Source organism: Physella acuta, unplaced genomic scaffold (genome assembly GCF_028476545.2).
Source record: "Physella acuta isolate Inbredline_101_S28 unplaced genomic scaffold, ASM2847654v3 ptg000463l, whole genome shotgun sequence".
Lineage (NCBI taxonomy): Eukaryota > Metazoa > Mollusca > Gastropoda > Physidae > Physella > Physella acuta.
Genome location: NW_026731982.1, coordinates 55,421 through 77,493, shown reverse-complemented (window position 1 = coordinate 77,493; position 22,073 = coordinate 55,421). Strand labels below are relative to the sequence as shown.

At 35.6% G+C, this 22,073-nt stretch overlaps 1 pseudogene; it reads right to left on the bottom strand.

Moving 5' to 3' along the window:
* Window positions 1-16,215: 16,215 nt before the first annotated feature.
* Window positions 16,216-17,006, bottom strand: LOC131943616 (transcription factor BTF3 homolog 4-like; annotated as a pseudogene).
* Window positions 17,007-22,073: the final 5,067 nt, after the last annotated feature.

The window sequence follows — 22,073 nt, the reverse complement described above, 5'->3', positions numbered from 1 at the left end:
CAACAAAATACAATATACAATAGTTTAAAGGTTAATATTTTTACATCATGTAATGAATTGGTATTACCTATAGCGCATGTTAAAATATGCACATACATTAATGTTTGATACATATTATTAAAACATATTGGAATGTAATATCATATTTTAATTCAACTACTATCACACTTCTGTTTAAAAGCATTTAGGAAGAAAAGTATGCATTAATTACCTTACTTGTTCTAAATATTTAAATGGGACGTAACTAATAAATGTCAAATTTAATAACTGCGTAAATTGTTTCGTAAAACCTTTAAAAGAAGCTAAAAAAACCGATAGGGTTGTATAGGTGTCATACATTTCAAAATAATCGTTCCATTTTTAGTGTTCAAAAGTTTCAAAATTTTCCTGTTAATTACCAAATACTTTTTTTTCTATGAAAGCCATCACAATTCACTCGTGACAAAAGTTGTATTTATACACGTAGAGCAATTACTGAAAATACGGTGGCGATTGTTTAATAAATAAATAAGTAGTAGAATTTATAGTGTTAAAAACCTTCGCACTGACAAAAACAGCCAAAAGTAACGAAAAATAGGCCACGAAAATGTTATATCTGTGTAAACTGAAAAGCCGATTGTAAGCTTTGGGTGTTTCCGAGATGATGGAAATTAAAATTATCAAATAAAGGAGAAATTCAGCTTTCCAATAATGCTAAATACAATATGATGACGGATATAAAACTTTTCATAGAGAGCGTGTAAGATTGGGAAAAATTGTTTTTTTTTTATTGATAGGGTCATAAAAATGGTAATTTAAAAAACTAAAAATGTGTTTTCTCTTTAAAGTTATTATTATCTTAATACAAACATGGACAAAGTATCCAAAAGTGCAAGAAACCTATCATGTCGAAAAACACAAAATGTTGTGATTTTATTTTGCCGCGCATATTCCCTTACGAGTGCAGGATGCCAATTTCACTGAGTCAAAGTTCAGGTTTATGTCTAGGCTAATTCTCTCAAAGGCTGGCACGACAATGCGGCAGTGTCGTAGTGTTATTTTACGAATGGGCCTTGTTCACCCTACCCCTCACAGAACCCCACTGTCAGTACACTAAGAAAGGACTGTGGACCTTTTTGTAACTTTACATTATTTCTACATTAGAAAAGAAACTAGATTTTATTTTTATTTTTAAAAATTATTTATATAAAGCAAATATTAAAATTCAAGTTTTAATGTTTTTAATCAAGAAAAAGGGCTTTATGTGCCGTGGACCCACTATGCTTTGCTTACGCTAGCTTTACGGTAGATACGCCACTGCAGCAATACACAATCACATGCTCTGATTGGTATCTCTGCAATCAGCATGGTTTGGATGTTTATTTTATGTCACCTATACCACCCTATAGACTTTTTAGCTTCTTTTAAAGGTTTTACGAAACAATTTACGCAGTTATTAAATTAGACATTTATTAGTTACGTCCCACTTATATATTTACAACTAGTAAGGTAATTAATGCATACTTTTCTTTTTTAATGCCTTTAAACATAAATTTGATAGTAGTTTAATTAAAATTTTATATTACATTCCAATTTCATTTAATAATATTTATTAAACATTAACATTTGTGCATATTTTAACATGTATTAAAAGTTATTACAATCATTCATTACGTTATGTAAAAATATTTATATTTATAATATTGTATAGTGTATTTTGTTGAGTTGTAAAACTTCGGTTTAAACTACGTTCCCCTAGCCTTTCATCATTCTATTAATCGTTCTTAACTCATATAATCTCCCCCCCCCTCAACCGGACTGGCGGACATTTCAAGGTAGCGTGCCCTCATTGCCAAGGTATTTACAGGTATGGTTTAGCCCGAGGATCCACTACACAACAATCATATTACATGTATTGTTTAGCCCAAGGATCCACTACACAACAATCATATTACATGTATTGTTTAGCCCAAGGATCCACTACACAAAAATCATATTACATGTATTGTTTAGTCCAAGGATCCACTACACAACAATCATATTACAGGTATTGTTTAGCCCAAGGATCCACTACACAACAATCATATTACATGTATTGTTTAGCCCAAGGATTCACTACACAAAAATCATATTACATGTATTGTTTAGCCCAAGGATCCACTACACAAAAATCATATTACATGTATTGTTTAGCCCAAGGATCCACTACACAAAAATCATATTACATGTATTGTTTAGCCCAAGGATCCACTACACAACAATCTTATTATAGGTATTGTTTAGCCTTACCTGGGCTGTCATGAAAGATTGAGGATTGGATTCTGGGTTTTTAGTAAATGTAGTGCAGATTTAGCATCTGTAACAAAAAATTTCTGTAATATTTGGATATTTGGGGACTCTTTTATGACGTATACATTCTTTGACAACGAATTATGAATGCATACGCCATAACATATAGGATTTATTTCATCTAACTAAAAATGTGAACCTATTGTTTAGGAATGAGATTGTACTTTTGTTAAAACAACTCAATGGTAGTTGAAAAAACACAGTTAAATCCGCTAATGTTTGCGTGAAAATTACAAAAGCATTATCTCCTTTAAATTTATCTGGTATACTGAGTTTAGAATTGCCTCTCCAGAAATTTTTTATAATAGTTTCGCTGTCTGTGTATATATCTATCTATCTATCTATCTTCGATACTCTATAATCTATAACACAGCTCTACTTAAACCTTGTTTAGACTATATAAACAATGACGATACACACCAATACAGCGTCAACATGTTTTATTAAAACGTTACAACTGATTGCTGGATTCATGAATCCAAGATATATCCCGAGGAATATGTGTATTGTTTTGATGACGATTTTTTTTTTGGTTCGATACATATTACATATGTCTGGTAACTTCTCATTTCAAAAGAAAATTGTAACAAGGTATATAACTTGTAACTGTGTAGACTATGTGTTAAAACTAGAAAGCAATTAAGCGGTCATCCATAAATGACGTCACGCTTTTTTTGACGATTTTTACCTCCCCTCCGTCACACGTCGTCACAAAAAGTCAGACCCCCTCCCCTAAAATGACGTCACACCTCAACCTACAACCCCCCTCAAAATTGCAGTTGAATTTTTTTTAAACATCGATATTTTTCCAAACTCTTGTCTAAACTATTACAATGTATTAAAACAGTTATCGAAAACGCGAAATAACGTCTAAAATTCATTATCTAACATTGCTTTTTTATAATGCAAAAATGTAACAATAAAAGTAACAATATTTGTTGTTTTAAGCAAAGAAAATGTGTATTATCACCCTCATTAATTGTCTGATGTTAGATTAGATGTTTATAAAACTTAGAACAAATTTATAGCAATAGACGTAGCGCTAAAGTGGTTCTTACGTTTTTGGAGATAATGTACCCCAAATTATTATTATTCCAAAGACTTGGTTTTCTTATTTCGTTTGAAAATGTACCCAAACAATGTTCACAATTAGTCAATCTATATATTTAACGGTGGCTTCCCTTGTAAACATTTAATCGAAAAAAGGTATTTAACCCATGTGAACTGTTTATTATAACCGTCTAAACATTAATCTAAGAGTAATTGAAGGAAAATAAAATCAGTTTTGTCATACATTATTTAACATTTTTTTCTGCAAACTGTATTACTTTGTAAGATTTGACGTGTAATAGAAGGTTTTTAAAAGATTAATTATTCTATTAAAAATGTTAAACCTTCGATGTTTAAATATTTAGTTTGTTCAATAACAAAATTTTAGTTTAATAAATGTGTGCAACTTGTTTTGATCGTTTATATACAAGTATATAAAAATAAAGTTCTTTAAAGAGTAAGACACGGGCGGCAACCTGCGGCTTGTGTGCCGCCTGCGGCTCTTTTGAAGCCAAGATGCGGCTCTGGAGTTCCATGCGCAAATATTATTAATTATATATATATTTTTTTTTAAATTTTCAAAATTCCCATGATTGCAATAGTCTATATACAAGTAAATAAAATAATGTTTTTTAAATTGTAAGGAAAACGTATCAAGGTAAAAAATAAGAGGAGAAACCTGTAAGTAACCTCTTGAACAAGTTTACATTGCGGGAACCGACCTGGGCGGCATCTTAAAAAAACACGCAACCTTATGATTTAAGTGAAAAAAGATCGTCATTTGGACGAACTAATCTTAGAAGATATCTTTACATGTTAACTAAACATACATTATTCACACATTCTCACCGTACATAACATTGGAAAAACAATGGTGTTAGAACACAAAAACATGTCATTACCCCCCCCCCCCCCTAGTGTTACATCGTAGAATGACATCAGACAGAGTATAGACATTGAACATAATATTAAACTAGAGTGGTATCCTTAGTAAATCTAAGAAACAGCTGATACCAGAGGTATAATACTACATTACTGCGCCATGTGTAACAGCGATCGAAAGCTTAGCCTCTCGCCCAGCCAGAGGTTACACATTTCAAATTAACCAACTAAGGACGTGACCTCTATTAGCATACCGAAATTTGAAAAAAGGCGTATTTTGATTAGTTAGTAGGTTTAGTTTTGTTTCTGCTTAAACCCACGATGCATGGCTTCCGGCGACGCCTATATCGATAAACAGCTACCCTCGGGCAGATGAGGCTCGTTAGCTGGGGACAGCCACTCTTCTATGAGAGACAACTCCAAAATCAAACAACTGCTGCCTGGGAGTTGGTTCTTGGTTGGACAAATGCTATGGAAGCAAATCCAAAAATAAAAGCAGGCTGAAATCGGAGTTAATGGCCTCAATGGCGTATAACCAGTTGACACGTATCCTTAATTGTGATAGAGGCGTGGTCGAGTCGGCAAAAGCACATGGTTGAAAATTCGAAAAAAGTCTCGAGTTCAAACCCTCTGGCAGATAAGGCTCGATCACTCCCAACACTAACAATTAAGAACGAAGAAGAAGAAGAAGACACAGCTACCTTGCGTTTGCTAATTAAATTTAAGTTACCTTTAGCATCTGTAACTGTGTTTTATACTAAAATTGGGTCCTTTTAGCAAAATAAAACACTCATTACTAAACATCACAGTTCTGTAGACTACCACTCTCACATTACATCACATTTCTGTAGGCTACTACTCTGATATCACATCACATTTCTGTAGGCCAGGGGTCGGCAACCTGCGGCTCGCGAGCTGCATGCGGCTCTTTTGACGTCCAGATGCGGCTCTTCAGCTCCTTGGACAAATATTAATAGTTATATAATTTCATTTTTTACTGCGTTCAGTGGGGTGGAAGATAAGCCTGGTGAGATCAAAGGACAGAAGCGAACAATGCAAGTTATTCAAACCGATATACAAGCCAGTTAGAAGACGTTTGCCGTGTTAAGGCCTGCCTGGCTACTGGGAGACACCTCCTGAGCCGGTGATATCTGTAAAGAAAAAAAAATAACAAAAATTAACAGCTTCTACATTAGATTGAGATAGTCCTAGAATATTATTATTTGATTACTAATTTTATTATTCTGGCGAAACGTGTATATGTTTTATATGAATACATATTATTTCATATTTAAAGCTATTAATTTAAAATAACAAATCGTCTTTATTTTCTTAATCCTAATTAAATACCAAATATTGAAATAAAAAGGTTGTGGCTCTTTAAAAACTGTGAATTTTTGTAAATTGTAACTTTTGGCACTTACGTATCAAAAGGTTGCCGACCCCTGCTGTAGGCTACTACTCCCATATCACATCAAATTTCTGTAGACAACCACTCTCATATCACATGTATGTAGTCTATGACTTTCATATGACATGACATTTCCGTAGGCTACCACTCTCATATCATATTTCTGTAGACCACCACTCTCACATCACATCACATTTATGTAGGCTACCACTCTCATATCCCATTTCTGTAGACCACCACTCTCATATCACATTTCTGTAGGCTACCACTCTCATATCACTTCATATTTCTGTGAAGGATGGCTGTGACATCAGGGATGATAATCCATAATTAAAGCTAATTCATGTCCTAACCTTAACATTAACTAGCTCTAGCTTTTAGACACATCTTAGCGTTTCTCCAACTTAAGCATCCTTTTTTTTTTATTAGAGTTTAGATAATATGAGTTTTAGTCTAGATTTTGTATCCAACTTCACTCGCATGTTTTCAAATTATTTTGTTATAATCCATGGTGTCATGTTCCTTGCTTTATCGGATCATTGTCAATGAAACAATTCTAACAGCATATTATACACCCTTATGTGACTCATGTCTTAACTACATCCGATATTTTTTTATTACTTTAATTTACATGGTATTGAGATATACCGGAATGTTCTAATAAAACCTTGAGGTTATATTTGTGTATATTGTTGTAAATCCTGAAAGGGAATGGATGGGGTGAATGTTGTTCATTGTTGATACCATGTCCCGTTGATTTCTGTTCAGTCCTCGTGCTGTTAATTGTTACAGTCAGGTTTGTACCAGTTTTTGTAAGGATATAAAAGGTGTGTAATGTTGCATGTGTTTGCCTAGTTTTAGACAGTTCTCCCACATGGTTAGAGTAGATTAGTCATGTACTGTTAGATAGCCACTGTATCTTAGTTTAAGTACTAGCTATTTTATTTATATTTAGAATAGTCTGTTTTGTGTAGATATGGTAGGCTCTATATATTTATAGTATTTAGCTTTTTCAAAAAATATTGTTTTATCTTGTTGTTCGTCTTATATGTTGTTGTACACAATAGATCACCCGTAAAGGCGTGTCCGTATGTTCACTACATATAACATCATTATCGTTCACGGTCAAAATCAACACGTTTTAAGTCGACTTTACTCCGAAATTTAAAACTATAATATTCGAAAAGATCTTTTTATTATTTGATCTGACATATTCTCCTTTTCTTAAGCTTGTTTTTTCTCCTATAATCATAAGAAGCTGATCAGTTTCTTGTGATATCGCTTTATATCAAGTTTGGTCTTAATTTGGCCTGTTCTCGAGAGTTGCTATTTGTTAATTAATATTGCAAAGTAAAATGAAATAATTTTTTTTTTTTTTTTTTTTTTTTTATTTGTTTGGAAAAATAATTTGGTTAGTTTTGATCAATTCCGCCAGCCGAGCAATTTAAAATGAAAAGTTTTCGAGTTATCGATTTATGTATCTGATAAAGGTATTGCTTCTCTAATTAAAAAAAAATAACTGTACATTAAGAATAAACATATTTCTAAAAATCATTGACAAAAGTCGTAAGAGCATTATTTTTGTAAAATAATACTAATATAAACTATTTGCATACAACGTAATTGTAATTGTTTTAAAGTTGAATCCCCTAGTATGAATAGCTACAGGTTATATACCTTTTCTATTATTGTTTTATGAAATGGGAAGTAACCAGATCAATTCAATTTTCATCGAAAGAAAAAAAAAAAAGTGTCCTCTGAACAAATACAACATTCTTGAACACAGTGATGTATGCACACATTAAGCAATGAGTTGGCCTCAAGAGTTCCACAGATAGTGTCTTAGCAAATATGGTCATTAGATTGAACATTGACAGAGGGCCAGGGATTCTACTTGTATCAATGAACACTGCTGTCAGCTGTAATGTTTTAATACAATTCTGACGCTGTCCCGGTGTTTATCATCATTTTTATGTGGTCAAAATCGGCAAGTTTTAGGTAGATTTGTGTCACTGCCAGGGTCCTAGGTTCTTTGACCGGAGGTGCTTTATTGTCAAAGCCCCGTTATGGTCCCTCTGTGGTCAAACCACCTATGGTCAAACCACCTATGGTTAAACCCCCTATGGTCAAACCCCATATGGGTCAAAGGTCCGCGCACCACCGCCAGGGCTAAAATGTATTTAAATTTAGGTTACCTAAAGTATCTATATACGTGTTTGTCTACTAATATTGAGTTGTTTTAACAAATGTACACACTCATTACTAAAACATATGTTCAGATTTTCAGTTAGATGGACTAAAGAACCTGTATTTTTGCAAATCTAGATCAGTCTTCCCAGCCGCTGACAAACACAGTACAAGAAAATCGAACATGCTGCAGAGATATACAGACGCAAAAACGGCACGCATCAGTAAACAGACATGTTCACATTTGATGAAATGAAACTGAAATATACCCGTTAATGCATAAAGAAATAGGCCCTACTTGTCGAAGAAAGCACACGTCAGAAAAAGTGTATTGTTGCAACACAGGTTAAAAAGTTTAACAACACACTTAACATAAACACTTGATGCATGATATTTTATTGCAAGAAATAATTACACAATCACACTTATCGGATTAGATCGTTCGTTTTTCTTATTTTTATAAAACACGTGTTGGGTGAGAATAAAACAAAGAGAGCACACAACAATGACTTAGTGAAAAGTATGGACAGTTGTTAATAGACAAGAATAAGGCAGGCAGCTTAAGTTTTAGTTTAATGTTTTAGATGTACTATAACGATAAAGTGTGTTTAGGGAATTATTGTGCGCAAACTTTTTCTTATCAGCAAATAAAAGTTGTATTACCGTCCTAATTAGTTGTCTAAAGATAGACTTGTTGCAGAAATGTTTTTTTATAGTTCGTGTAACCCATTTATGGCAAAAGACGAAGAACCAAAGCATGTACCCGAGAAGACACAATAGTAAATAAAAGAACGGTATCAATTGATGGTATTTGTGATGGGGTTTCGTGAAGGTATTGAAGTAGGGATTGGTGTAGTGATACATGCATTGGGTTAAATGATGTTAAAGTTGGTAGAGTTGATGTTGTGTTATTAGGCCTAGATGTAATGGGTTGAATGATGTTAAAGTTGGTAGAGTTGATGTTGTGTTATTAGGCCTAGATGTAATGGGTTGAATGATGTTAAAGTTGGTAGAGTTGATGTTGTGTTATTAGGCCTAGATGTAATGGGTTGAATGATGTTAAAGTTGGTAGAGTTCATGATGTGGTTGTAGGCCTAGATGTAATGGGTTGAATGATGTTTAAGTTGGTAGAGCTTTTTTTTTAAACAGTGTTTAAACAGTGTTCATCTATCTTAGTCTGAATACTAAATATAATGAAACTAAACCATGAACATTACCACAATGATGTGCTTAACTATGCTACGTCATATGTGTCCGTTGTGTTAAATTTATTGATGTTTTGGTAGGGAACTTGTTTAGTTATGGTAGGTATATGGGTTGGAGCACGACAACACACGTTTACCTAACCGAAAATCTCGAGTTCAGTTGACGGGGTCTAGACAGTCGAATGTCTATAACAGACCCAGATCTTAGTGGTAGCTGATGTGAAATGGGTAAGGTACAGCAACTTAGCGTTGTATGCACTCATAGGCCGAATTCATTGTGAACTAGTTGGTAGTAAACAATACTAAACCTAAATATTAGTTTAGTTAAGAAGGGAAAACAAAAATTAAAAGTTGTGTTTGTGTATAGAATTAAAAAAAAATTCTAACAGCAAGCTTTTAAAATGCATACTAAAATAAGAAAAACACATATAATGTTTGTATAGTTTCGTTTTTACAAGCATATTCAATATTGTGCATCAACAACATGTGATGTGTAAAGGAATAACTAAGTACAGTGATGCATTAAAACTTTTTTTTTATTATAGTAATATAAACAAAAAAAATTAAAAACAAATATTTCTTTTTCGACATAATTAAAATGCTATAAGTAAAAGCGTGTATATCTATTTTAAATACTTTGTTACATGAGCTCTTATTATGTACATTGAAGTAACATTGTGGGCTTTTGTACTAGTAGAATATGAACTTTTACAACATGGCTCTTCTACTTTTTACACATTTTGTAAATATAATATTAAAATATACACATTAATATATTGATTGTATTTGTTTCGACCTGAGTCGTGTAATGTTAAGCTTATGTAGGCCACTGCTCCTTTTTCGTTTTGGTTAGTATCGGATAGTGATAAACGATATAGATTTCCAATAATACAGTGTCTTTCTTTCTGACTTGAATTTTCTTCCACACCATTTCTTAACGCATAAATGAGAATATTTATGTATCGTTTCATCAAACTAGAAATGTTAACACGTTTGATTGTTCGCTTTTATTTTACTTTGTTTTTATCATCCGCTAAAGACTGCAAAATATTTACATCGGAACATATATGATTTATTTAATTTAACAAGAAATGTTAATCTAATGTTTAGTAATCAGCGTGTACTTTTGTTAAAACGACTAAATAGTAGTAGAAACTTGTTTTGACTACATAAAACAATGATGATAAACACCGATACAGCGTAAGAATGTTTCATTAAAAAATTACAACTAATTCCTGATTTTATTAATTCAAGTAAATACCCCTGGCCCGCTGTACATGATGTCCCATCTACGGACCATATTTGCTAAGATAACATCTATGAAACTAGTATTGCCAACTCACTACTAAATGATTTGACATATTACTGTGTTGAGGAATATGCGTATTGTTTTGATGACGATTCGTTTCTTTCTTTCGATGAATATTGCATAATTTTGGTAACTTCCCATTAAAAAAAAATACTAACAAGTTATATAACTTATAACTGTGTACACTATGTGTGCTCGTAATATATAATTCTCTTCATGGAGACCATATGTAAGCCCTGCTAGGGGGGGGGGGTACCTAAAATCTATCCACCCTTCCCTAGGCTTATCTAACTAACTACTGTCCGGTCAGTGCAAGCCCGGATAAACCCAGACTGGTTAATAACCTAACCTTAGTCTAAAATAAAAAAACTACTAAAATAAAACAAAAAAACTTAAACAATATAATAAAATTTATTTAACAAAATAATAAATATGGAACCAAAAGTTATTATAAAAGAACCAGAATCTAGATCTAGACAAAATAAAACACTCAAGACATACAAAACAAACAGAACTCAACGAAACAAAACACCCAATTTCGGACCACTGTCCTAGAAAGAGGAAAAATAAGACAAATCAATTTAAAATGTAAAAACCGTTATACACAAGGCAGTAAGCTGACACTAATGTCAGCCTAAACAAGAGGCTCTCATAAATGAAAGTAAAATCTACAATAATCCATGACTAAACCCAGGCCATCGTGCTACCTCGTGGTCTGGATAAAACAAACATTGAGACTTCTCAAAGTCGAAGTGACTAAATAGATCTAGTATATAGTCACTTTGTATACAAAATAAGCAAACAAAAATATGGAAAACATAATAAAACACTATAAAAATAACCCTACGTTACCATACACCACATAAACGTGACACAGAAACTCTTCAACACACAGGCCTCGACATTCCAGCCGAATGTCCCTCCCTGTCGACACACCACATTCACGAACAAAGAAACCAATACTACGAACAAAGAAACCAATGCTACGCACAAGAAAATAGTCCCTAATACAATAATAAGTAACATTCAGGACATAAAGCAAAGTGGAGCAACAATCCAAAACAAAGTTTGCATAAATAATAACATTAAAATATAAACAAGACACAATAACCAGGCTACAAACCATTGTAAAATCAAAATCATATCAGCGCCATAATAGCGGACTACTTAACTAAAAACCACAACAATCCTAAAAGGAACATAAAAAGCGACATTCGCCTTCTTAGTTACAAATAATTATAATAACAGATAAACACACTCCAGCCGCTCACATACACGCCCCTTAAAGCTTGCGGTCACTGCAAGCTAAATAACTTGAAAAAAATCAGCCCACAGGGCACAATCATAATTTTACAAAAACAACTTGAAAAAAATCAGCCCACAGGGCACAATCATAAATGTTACAAAAAACAAAAACTTTGCAAAAAAAAATCAGACGATGTGGCTGTAGCAGCCGGCGGTACAACTTTGACCGGCCTTGGGGAGGGCGGTTGAGCCTTGGGAGGCACATATCTCCTAATCTGTGTGCTGGCCACCCGGCGGGTGCCAGAAGGGCCATCTTTCTTTTTAATGGCGTAACACCCGCCGGTGATCGGAGGTAATTCGACCACGACATAAACTGTCGGGCCGTCCAGGTCTGCTATTTTGCGTCTGCCAAGTGGGGGTTGTCTCAGAAGGACCAGGTCGCCTATGGCCAGTTCAGCTACAGGTGCCTTTTTGACCTGTTTGTCCTTACTTGACTCTGTCTGGGGGCATGCCCCAGCACCACCACCCGGTGCCTTAATTAAGGATGGGTTAGGTGGAACCATTGCCTCTAGTTCCTCAGATTGGTCCACCTTTACACTGGTTATGCTGGCGCGTAGGCAGGATGTTGGGCCTGATACCACTGACGGATCTGGGCGAAAAGGTTGGTCTAATGGCTGTACCACCTTGTCGTCCTTCATTCTGGGGTCTCCTTCCGTCGCCTGAATGGTTGGTACACCCTTGGCATGCACCAGAGTCCTTTCGCGGGGGCGTAGGACCTTGTCCCCTCGCCATACCTTCGGTGTCGCTTGATTCCCTTTGGTCTCACATTTCTTTGCCATATGGCAATGACGGGCGAGGTGACCCCTCTGGTGACAGTTATAGCAGCCCTTTGATTGGACCTCCGTGCGCTTGCGAGGTGCTTGGCGCACATTGGAAAATTTGGGGTCCAGCGTAAAGTGCTTCAGCAGAGCAGCAAGCTGCTCGGTGAGCCTGTTGACTTTGTCCTCCAGCTTGGACCTGAACGAACATTTTTCAATGGGCCTGGCATTTATTGCTGCCACGTAGGCAGGGTCAGCAAGAGGGTCCTCGTCTCCAGACCATCGAATGGCCGCATCACGTATGGCTAGGAAGGGGATCTTGGGGTCCCGGAAAATCAGCTCGTGCAGATGGCGTCTGACTGTGGCCTGGCTCAGGTTTTCCACAAACTGGTCTCGAAGAAACCCTGCATCAGTCTGTGGGACCTGCAGGGCACTCTGCCTCGTAACCAGGGTCTTGAAGGCCCTGTGCAGTCGGTGCGAGTAGGCCCTCACCGACTCGTGTTGGCCCTGTACAACCATCTGAAACTGTGCCATGAGCTGCGGTACTCTCCTCTTCTCGCCGTACACCTCTCTGAGGAGCCTGAGGGTGGCTTCTGGGTCGTGCTGCAGGTCATCACCCCTGCAGCTCAGCTCATCTCTCACCGCTTCCCCCAGGTACTGCCAGAGGAGGTCCTTCCTCTCTTCTACTGAGAGGTTTCCCCTGGCCCTCCAGAGGGACTGGACCTCTTTGATGAACCGGTCCACCTCATAGCCATGGCTGTCCCCATGGAACCTCCGGATTAGGATCTCCCTGGGTGGAACGATGATGATGGTTGGTGCCACCTCCGCCATCTCGTCCGAATTAGGTGTTTTAAACAACAAACGATTCCTACACTAAACAAAAACTAAACACAAATGGTTCCATAAAGGGCCTATCAAGAAACAAAAATTGTATCTAAGCTACACCTAGCCCTATCAAAAAAACAAAAATTTAACTAGACTAAAGCACTGACCCCACTCGTGCTACCAATTTGTAAGCCCTGCTAGGGGGGGGGGGGTACCTAAAATCTATCCACCCTTCCCTAGGCTTATCTAACTAACTACTGTCCGGTCAGTGCAAGCCCGGATAAACCCAGACTGGTTAATAACCTAACCTTAGTCTAAAATAAAAAAACTACTAAAATAAAACAAAAAAACTTAAACAATATAATAAAATTTATTTAACAAAATAATAAATATGGAACCAAAAGTTATTATAAAAGAACCAGAATCTAGATCTAGACAAAATAAAACACTCAAGACATACAAAACAAACAGAACTCAACGAAACAAAACACCCAATTTCGGACCACTGTCCTAGAAAGAGGAAAAATAAGACAAATCAATTTAAAATGTAAAAACCGTTATACACAAGGCAGTAAGCTGACACTAATGTCAGCCTAAACAAGAGGCTCTCATAAATGAAAGTAAAATCTACAATAATCCATGACTAAACCCAGGCCATCGTGCTACCTCGTGGTCTGGATAAAACAAACATTGAGACTTCTCAAAGTCGAAGTGACTAAATAGATCTAGTATATAGTCACTTTGTATACAAAATAAGCAAACAAAAATATGGAAAACATAATAAAACACTATAAAAATAACCCTACGTTACCATACACCACATAAACGTGACACAGAAACTCTTCAACACACAGGCCTCGACATTCCAGCCGAATGTCCCTCCCTGTCGACACACCACATTCACGAACAAAGAAACCAATACTACGAACAAAGAAACCAATGCTACGCACAAGAAAATAGTCCCTAATACAATAATAAGTAACATTCAGGACATAAAGCAAAGTGGAGCAACAATCCAAAACAAAGTTTGCATAAATAATAACATTAAAATATAAACAAGACACAATAACCAGGCTACAAACCATTGTAAAATCAAAATCATATCAGCGCCATAATAGCGGACTACTTAACTAAAAACCACAACAATCCTAAAAGGAACATAAAAAGCGACATTCGCCTTCTTAGTTACAAATAATTATAATAACAGATAAACACACTCCAGCCGCTCACACATAGAAAACACCAAGCTGTAGCAGCCCCAGTGGCGTAGCGAGGTCAGGTGTCACCCGGTGCGGCACTTAATGGTATCACCCCCCAGAGGCATAGGGACCTTTCCCGGGGACAAACTTTCGATTTCCACCCACCCCCTCAAGTTTTCGATTTGCACCCCCCCCCTCAAGTTTTTCTCTATATATTTTGCGATTTTTTACCTTGGTGTCACCCCTTAAATGGTGTCACCTGGTGCGATCCGCACCCCCGCCCCCCCCCCCTGCGCTACGCCTCTGAGCAGCCCCCTCTCTTCTCGTTAGGCATATCACTACAATTACCTCCCCCACCATGGTCTGGTGAGCTGTGGTTTACGCTAAATGTTTACAATCGTAGAGTCGAGTTTAGTGACGGCTATTGGGGCAGATAATTCAGTTTGAAACGATTTTAAACTTAGGTGAGGTAACTAAGATGGGACTGCATTAATGTGTGGGGGGTATCGTTGTTATCGTCCTTAATGACCTACTTATAGTGTTTTAAAGCAAACATTTTCAGTAGAAAATAAAACAATTAAATAGCGGCATATGATACGCCACCGGTCGGCTCGTATATTTTATTTTACAAATGTTTCTAACAATTAGAGATTAACATAAACGAGATTGACTACATGTATGTTTTAGTTGTAGCATACAGTGTAATAAAGTTTGACTTGCAGAGTTCTAAGCAAATGTTCTTTGTCAGCAATGTATTTGCTGCTTTCAAGGTTGGTTTTACATAGAAAGCAGGTGGCTGTTCCGTGTTCTGATTGTGTGTGTTTTCTTCTTTATTTGTCGTTGTTGAAAGAGAGTAGGCGGTAACCGCACACTGCCTTCCTATGTGGGGACTGTATTTTTGCAGATTTTGTTTTACTCTTTTGTTATATTTGGACTGATGTGTTTTGTTATATAATTATGAATCGATATTAACATGTGCTTTTCTAGCATCATGTTTGTGACATTTCTGTGTATAGGATTGGTCTTTTTTTTTTCTTCTTTTTTGTTGTTGTTGTTGTTTGTTGTTTTTATCTTGTTTTTCCAATCCTATAGGATTGGTCTTTGTGTTAAAAAATTAAAGATCTACAGCAGAAGAGACCAATCAAGACCATCAATTGAAAATTTTCTCAACTATACAAACTAAATTTTACCTTATTTAAAGCTTTCCGATTTATGAAAAGGGAACACACATAAGTAAAAGTTGCAAACAATTATAAATTACAACTTACACAGTTTTGCAGACACATTTCAAATGAAAAATGTACACAATTTTGCATATTATTTTTCAATTAATGTTAATTTAATGTGTTAATTATGTCTTGGAACAAAAAGGATGTATTACCTCCCTTAATATGTTTAATTAATGAAAACGGAAAGTAACAATAATTTCGTGAAATCATTAAAATACGGAATATTGTGATGGTGTTAGTCAAATGCGTCGCGAGGCAGAAATAGGGTTTTCCGAAGGTCAGTGATTGATTAATTAAAGTTATAAAGTCTATTAAGTACAGATTGACGATCTCGTAAAGGTAGGGAGGGGGGTGACCCCATTGCAAACTTGCTAACTATAGAGAAAACAATGATACATCCATCTGAATAATTTACAGAGGAAGAAAAGTTTAGTGGAATATTTTTAATACAAGTAAATCAGTGCCCGGGGTGGCTGTGAGACAATGTGAACTTTTGAAAAGTTTAGTGGAATATTTTAAATTTTTTTTTTAAATGAAAAATGGAGATAGTTTATTACAAGACAAGCACTTGCTACAATTTGATATTTCTCTTGCATCACAATCAAACCAGCTGGACCAAGGTGCAGCAACGTAAAAAGTTAACTATGCACAAACGGGCACTTTTGAGTCTTTGTGGTGTGTATAATTTTAATGCAAAATAAAGCTGTACACATTGGACTTGTGCCAGCTTTGAAGTTAGCCCCTGGCACAAAACAATCATGGGTCCTTTACACATTTTCATCTTTGGACGCTTCATCAAAGTTCTCAACAAGCTCTGGGACATCATCATCATCGTCAACATCTGCTGTTGTTTGCTTATTGCTGTCAGCAGCACTAGCTACAGTTGATGTTAATTTTTTCAAGCTGTTTAAACTCTCTGCTCCAAGTTGATTCAAGATACCAGGAAGCATCTCTGCTCTTTGTTTGTTCTCTGCATGACCAGTAATTGCAACGGCATTTGCAGCCAAAGAAGCTTGAACTTTAGGGTTATTAAAATGAATGACTTGTCCATCTTCCTTCATCATATTGACCACCTCAATCCCTGGAATTATGTTTACAGACAACTTTTTTTCAGAGAGAACTGTATCTTCGTATCGTCTGTAGTAGCAGTGCAATAAATAGCCTTCTTTCTTCTGGCTGAACCCTTCCCACCAATACGAACAACATCAGCTTTGGCTTGCAGCGCCTTTAATTTCTCTAGGTTCATTGTTAGTAGCTTAAAATATGTGGGAATATTTCCCACGAGGTATACAATAGTATGGTGGCCGCTGCGGAAAAGGCAGTCATAAATTATATAAATATAGATTTTTTTTATTTTTTTTTTTTACTGTGTACAGAAAGGCATTTTATTTCAAGCATAACTCACTGCATAAATATTACATTGAAATATCATAGATGAAAAATGACTGCACGACTCTCAGTTTGTTTATGAACTTCATGGTAGGTTAACTTGACTCATGCTAACTGCATTTAAACAGTTAGGAAGACATTGCTTTGGAATCTGTTTCCTTTAGTGCTGCTTTAATCTTCTGGACTTTAATGGGATACAAATTATCTTTTGAGTAATAAGATCGTTCTTCTTCATATAATTTGGAAGAAAACATCGCCTGAATAATTGGGTAGTAAACAGCCCCAACTCCAACAGCAGATCCGATTAGGATAAAAATTGATCTAGTCCGTGGCTTGGACCAGAAAATGGTCAATTTTTTATTTAATTTTTCAAAGTAGCAGCTCATTGTTTTTGAATACTGAGTATAGATTCTAGATCTAGTATTATTATATTTTGACTTTTAATTCTCTCAAGGACTAATTCTGGTACAGAGAAGATTATATAAATATAGATAGTTTGTCGAAAAAATCGATGGCAAGTACATAGCGACAATTGAAAGAAACGATCTGATTTTAAAAATTATACACTTTATATCAATTGAAGTTGAATATTTAAACATACCTCAGGAAAAAAAAATAAAAAATGTATTTATATTTTAATTGACATAAAAGTTTGCTTAGGATTATATTATGCTGTTCGCAGAATTATAATAAAATTTGTTGGTCGGGAAATCAAAAGCTTATTTATTTATAATTATTGTATTGTGTTATGTTAATGGTTTATGTCCCCTGATTAATTTAGTTTCTATCACGGCGGATAACTATTGCAGATTAATATTAGTAGTAATAAAATACTTTAAAAAAACTTTTTAAAAAACCACGTTTTTCTTGTGGACTAAAAAGTAGAAAATATTTTTTTCTTCCGACCCTAGGGGAACTACCAATGACTGCTCGTAGATTTTGTGCTTCATCGAGCTGTGCAGGTTCTTGTGATGACTGTTTATACATTTGATGACAAAAAACGTGGGTATGTTCACCATCAAATTTCCCGACCCATCTGCCCGACCCACGTTTTTAAATACATAAAGCTTTAGAGGATTTTTTAGGTACCCATCAGAGTTGGGTGGACTCAGGGACGATCTACTGACTTAAACCCGGATTCGAACTCGAGACTAACGGGTTAGCAGTCCAACTCTCTACCGCTAGACCACTCCGCCACTGATAAAACCTCTTAATTTTGTTTTGATAAATCTGGATTGATAATTTATTTTTGCTTTAGAAATCATGTCCTCAATTTTAGGGTCCTTGGGGTGTAATTTAATTAAGCTAATTTAGGTCTCTAATTGCTAGTTTTTATGATTGTATCTGAAATTGTTAGGCGAATTTCACATGTCTAGAGCAATCAGAAGTGGGCTGATTTTCGTTGTCAACTTTAACAAAAAACCCACAAACAAACAAACGCGAAGCTGAGTTAAGAAAAACGTGTTAAAAAGTAATTTAAAGTAACACTAGGTACTTTGTGTTGCTTGTGTTGAGCAGAAACGCGATCAAAACTTGTTTAAAGAAAATAAGGAAGATTTAACATAGCCACTACTTCCATTTATAATTATTATATGCCGATTTTTTTTTTTTTTAAAATGCCCTTATCCCACTTACAACACACACAAAAAACCCAATCACAAACAGTCAGTAGTGCTAGGATTAATAGTTAAAGCTTTTATTGTTATCATAATTTTTTTAATAAAAGTTGTTTTTTCATGACTCAAGAATACATCGCTTCTCTAATGATATTATATTAAAAATGTTCGGCCTAAAACTAACATTAAAGTACAAACACATGCTTTATACCTAGTAAATCATTTATGACTATCTGTCATTGTGTGTATAACGTTTGCTGATAAAATGGACCGAGAACAGGATTTGTATTGAAACCCCAATTGATTACTTTGGATAACTGAAATAAAGCGATCATAGTTGGCTTGTTCTGTCCTCTGTTAGGAGATGAATGTATTGTATGATCTATTTCAGCGGGTTGTAGGGCTAGCGGCATATTGGTGGTTGTGTGTTTTGGTGTAAGCAGATTTAACAACGTCTGGTTAAAGTGATTTAGGCGATTAATCTGATTGTCCTAACTGTTCCTACACTTATAGTGCCGAAAATGATGATGACGGCATTTTACCATTTCTTTTCTTTTAAATAAACCCTATTGCATGCAATTATTCAATTCACGCCATTTATCGTAATCGTACAAGCAAGCACGTGGTTAATTTATCGTTTTGGATGTACCTAACCGCACCAATAGACTTTAAAAGCTGGTTCCAAATGGTTCAAATTTAGTGTTGCCAGAAAGCATATTTTTCAACCAAAATTTATTATTTTATAACATGTGTGTAATAAGTAGAAAATTACCTCCGGCTTCGTTAAGGCTAGAAAAAGTCAAAGAAATAATTACTAGAAATATAATAGTAGTTTAGAAAAAAACACCTTTTTTTTTACTTGGATTATTAAAGTCATGGTGTTGAGGTGATTAGGAATGTTACATTATCTATACATATAATTCTCTTCTGGGAGACGTTAGAAAACAAGCTGCAAAACACGCCTTGCAGTCCCCTCTCTTCCTCTCTATCACTACCACCCCCCCCCCCCCCCCCCCCCCCCACATGGTCTGGTGAGCGATGGTTCACTCTAAATGTTTACAATCCGGGTTTAGTGACGGCTATTAGGGGCAGATAATTTAGTTTGAAACGATTTTAAACTTAGAGGAGGTAACTAAGAGGGGGGTTGCTTTCACGGGGGGGGGGGGGGGAATGTATAGGGTAGGGGTTGGGGTTGGGGGAAAGGGAGGGGGTTAGTGTTTTAAAGCAAATATTTTCAGTGGCTGCATTGGTACTGTCGAATTCACAAATTATGAATTACTGATAAGTAAAAAATAAAACAACTAAATAGCGGCGTATGATACGCCGCGGGTCGGCTCGTTTAATACAAATACAATACTACGCGATTCACCACATATCACTATTGTGTATTTTTGTCATTGAAAACAATTAATCTGACATTTATTGTTTTACTCTCAATGGACATTCCAGTTTACTTCAATGAGAGGTTGATAAACAAATTTTTATAAAATATTTGCATTGATAACATAAATCTTAACGGCTTTTCAACGGCTTATATTCGATACAAAAAATATATATAAATTAGTGTAAACCATGGTTCCCAAACGGTTTTAATTTTTATAAATGTAACTTTAATTTTATCGCTTCCTATAGCCTACTTTTTTTTTCAAAAATTGAGTACGATGACATAGACTTTTCATGCCTATTTCATACGCGCATGGGCCAAAACCTTAAATATATCTTACACACTGACAACCTGATTTTGGATTATTTGAGTCGGCGGTGTGCCCTTGTCGAACCCCAAGAGCCAGATTTTACAAACCTCTGGGGTTCCATGGAGTCCATGTTAACAACTGCTGATCTAAATCATTGAACTAACACTAAAGATTCTTATCTTATTCATGCCTATTGACAAACGTCCGGATATTATATACTAGGTAAATTAGCTCTGGCCGATTCATACTCACTAAATCACATACATTATCACAAAACAAATACCATAACGCAATATGTATGTATTTCTTAGTTATTAACCAGCACTAAAACATTATGAATCAAATGGTATAGGTAGTTTTATACTTAGAGTCTGGTCAATTGGATGGTCAAACTGTGCTATGGTATAGACAATACGCAATAATTACTAGTGCCATTACAACAGCAGCCATTTGACATCGCATATACTGACTGTTCAACTTAAAAAAAAAAATCAACATAATTTGAACGTGTATCTATTTACACATTATATACCAACGTATATCAATTTTACGTAAATACAGGTTTGTTTTGATAGGCTCAGTGTTTTACAGTGTGTAACTGCTCCACACGTTGGGATAACCCTGGGTGAAATTGTGTGATAGTTTTTGTATGTGAAACGCAATATGTTAAAGTGTGTATATTTGTATGTGCACACCATACAACTTGGTCCCCATATCACTGACATCACTGGTGTTGTGAGGCGAGCGATGAGACTTGCTGACATCTGAGACTACGTTATACCATCCAATGTTGTATCTGTACAGCACATATCTGTTTACAGTCGTCTTCTACAGTCTTGTTTTTTTTAGATTGCCCGATTACATATTTTAAGTCGATCTTATTAATCAGTGGCTGTAAAAAATGTATTTCTCAAGAGTCACATTCCTGCTTTACCTCTTTACATCTATTACAATGGAAACAAACCAATAATCATTACTACACAGCAAAGGAAGATATAATAAAAAAACAACGTTTTATTTGCGGTGCTTAATGTATTGTGTTCTTATAACTAAATAATAACTTGTACTTGCTTTGTGTGTCGACAGAAAAGCTGTGATTATTAGTGTGTGGCATTGTGTTTATGGACGGCTCTTTGTTGCTAAATAGGCGTAGTGCTTGTATGAGTGCAGGGTTGTCAAGTGTAGGGGGTACCCATCTAAGGGTCCCGTTGATTTTGTCGTTTCCATAAGTGAGAAATGCAAGTATATGAACTGTGTGTTTTGATTGTGTTATGCATTGTGGTGACGCCAAAAGCGTTTGAGTAGAATTACCAAGTGTCAGCTCTGCCATAGTTGAGTAGAAGAATTTAATGATTGCTGATGAGATCTCGTATTATATGACCTCGCAGGTTTGGTTGGGCTCTTCAAGTAATGAGTAGGCCCATATTTGCATAGTGGGTGAGGCAGATTTAGATGAATAAATGTCTTGACGCTGTTCTTGTGGTAAATCAAGAGTTACTGTTGTTGACAATGTCTTGACGCTGTTCTTGTGGTAAATCAAGAGTTACTGTTGTTGACAATGTCTTCACTCTGTTCTTGTGGTAAATCAAGAGTTACTGTTGTTGGCAATGTCTTGACGCTGTTCTTGTGGTAAATCAAGAGTTACTGTTGTTGACAATGTCTTGACGCTGTTCTTGTGGTAAATCA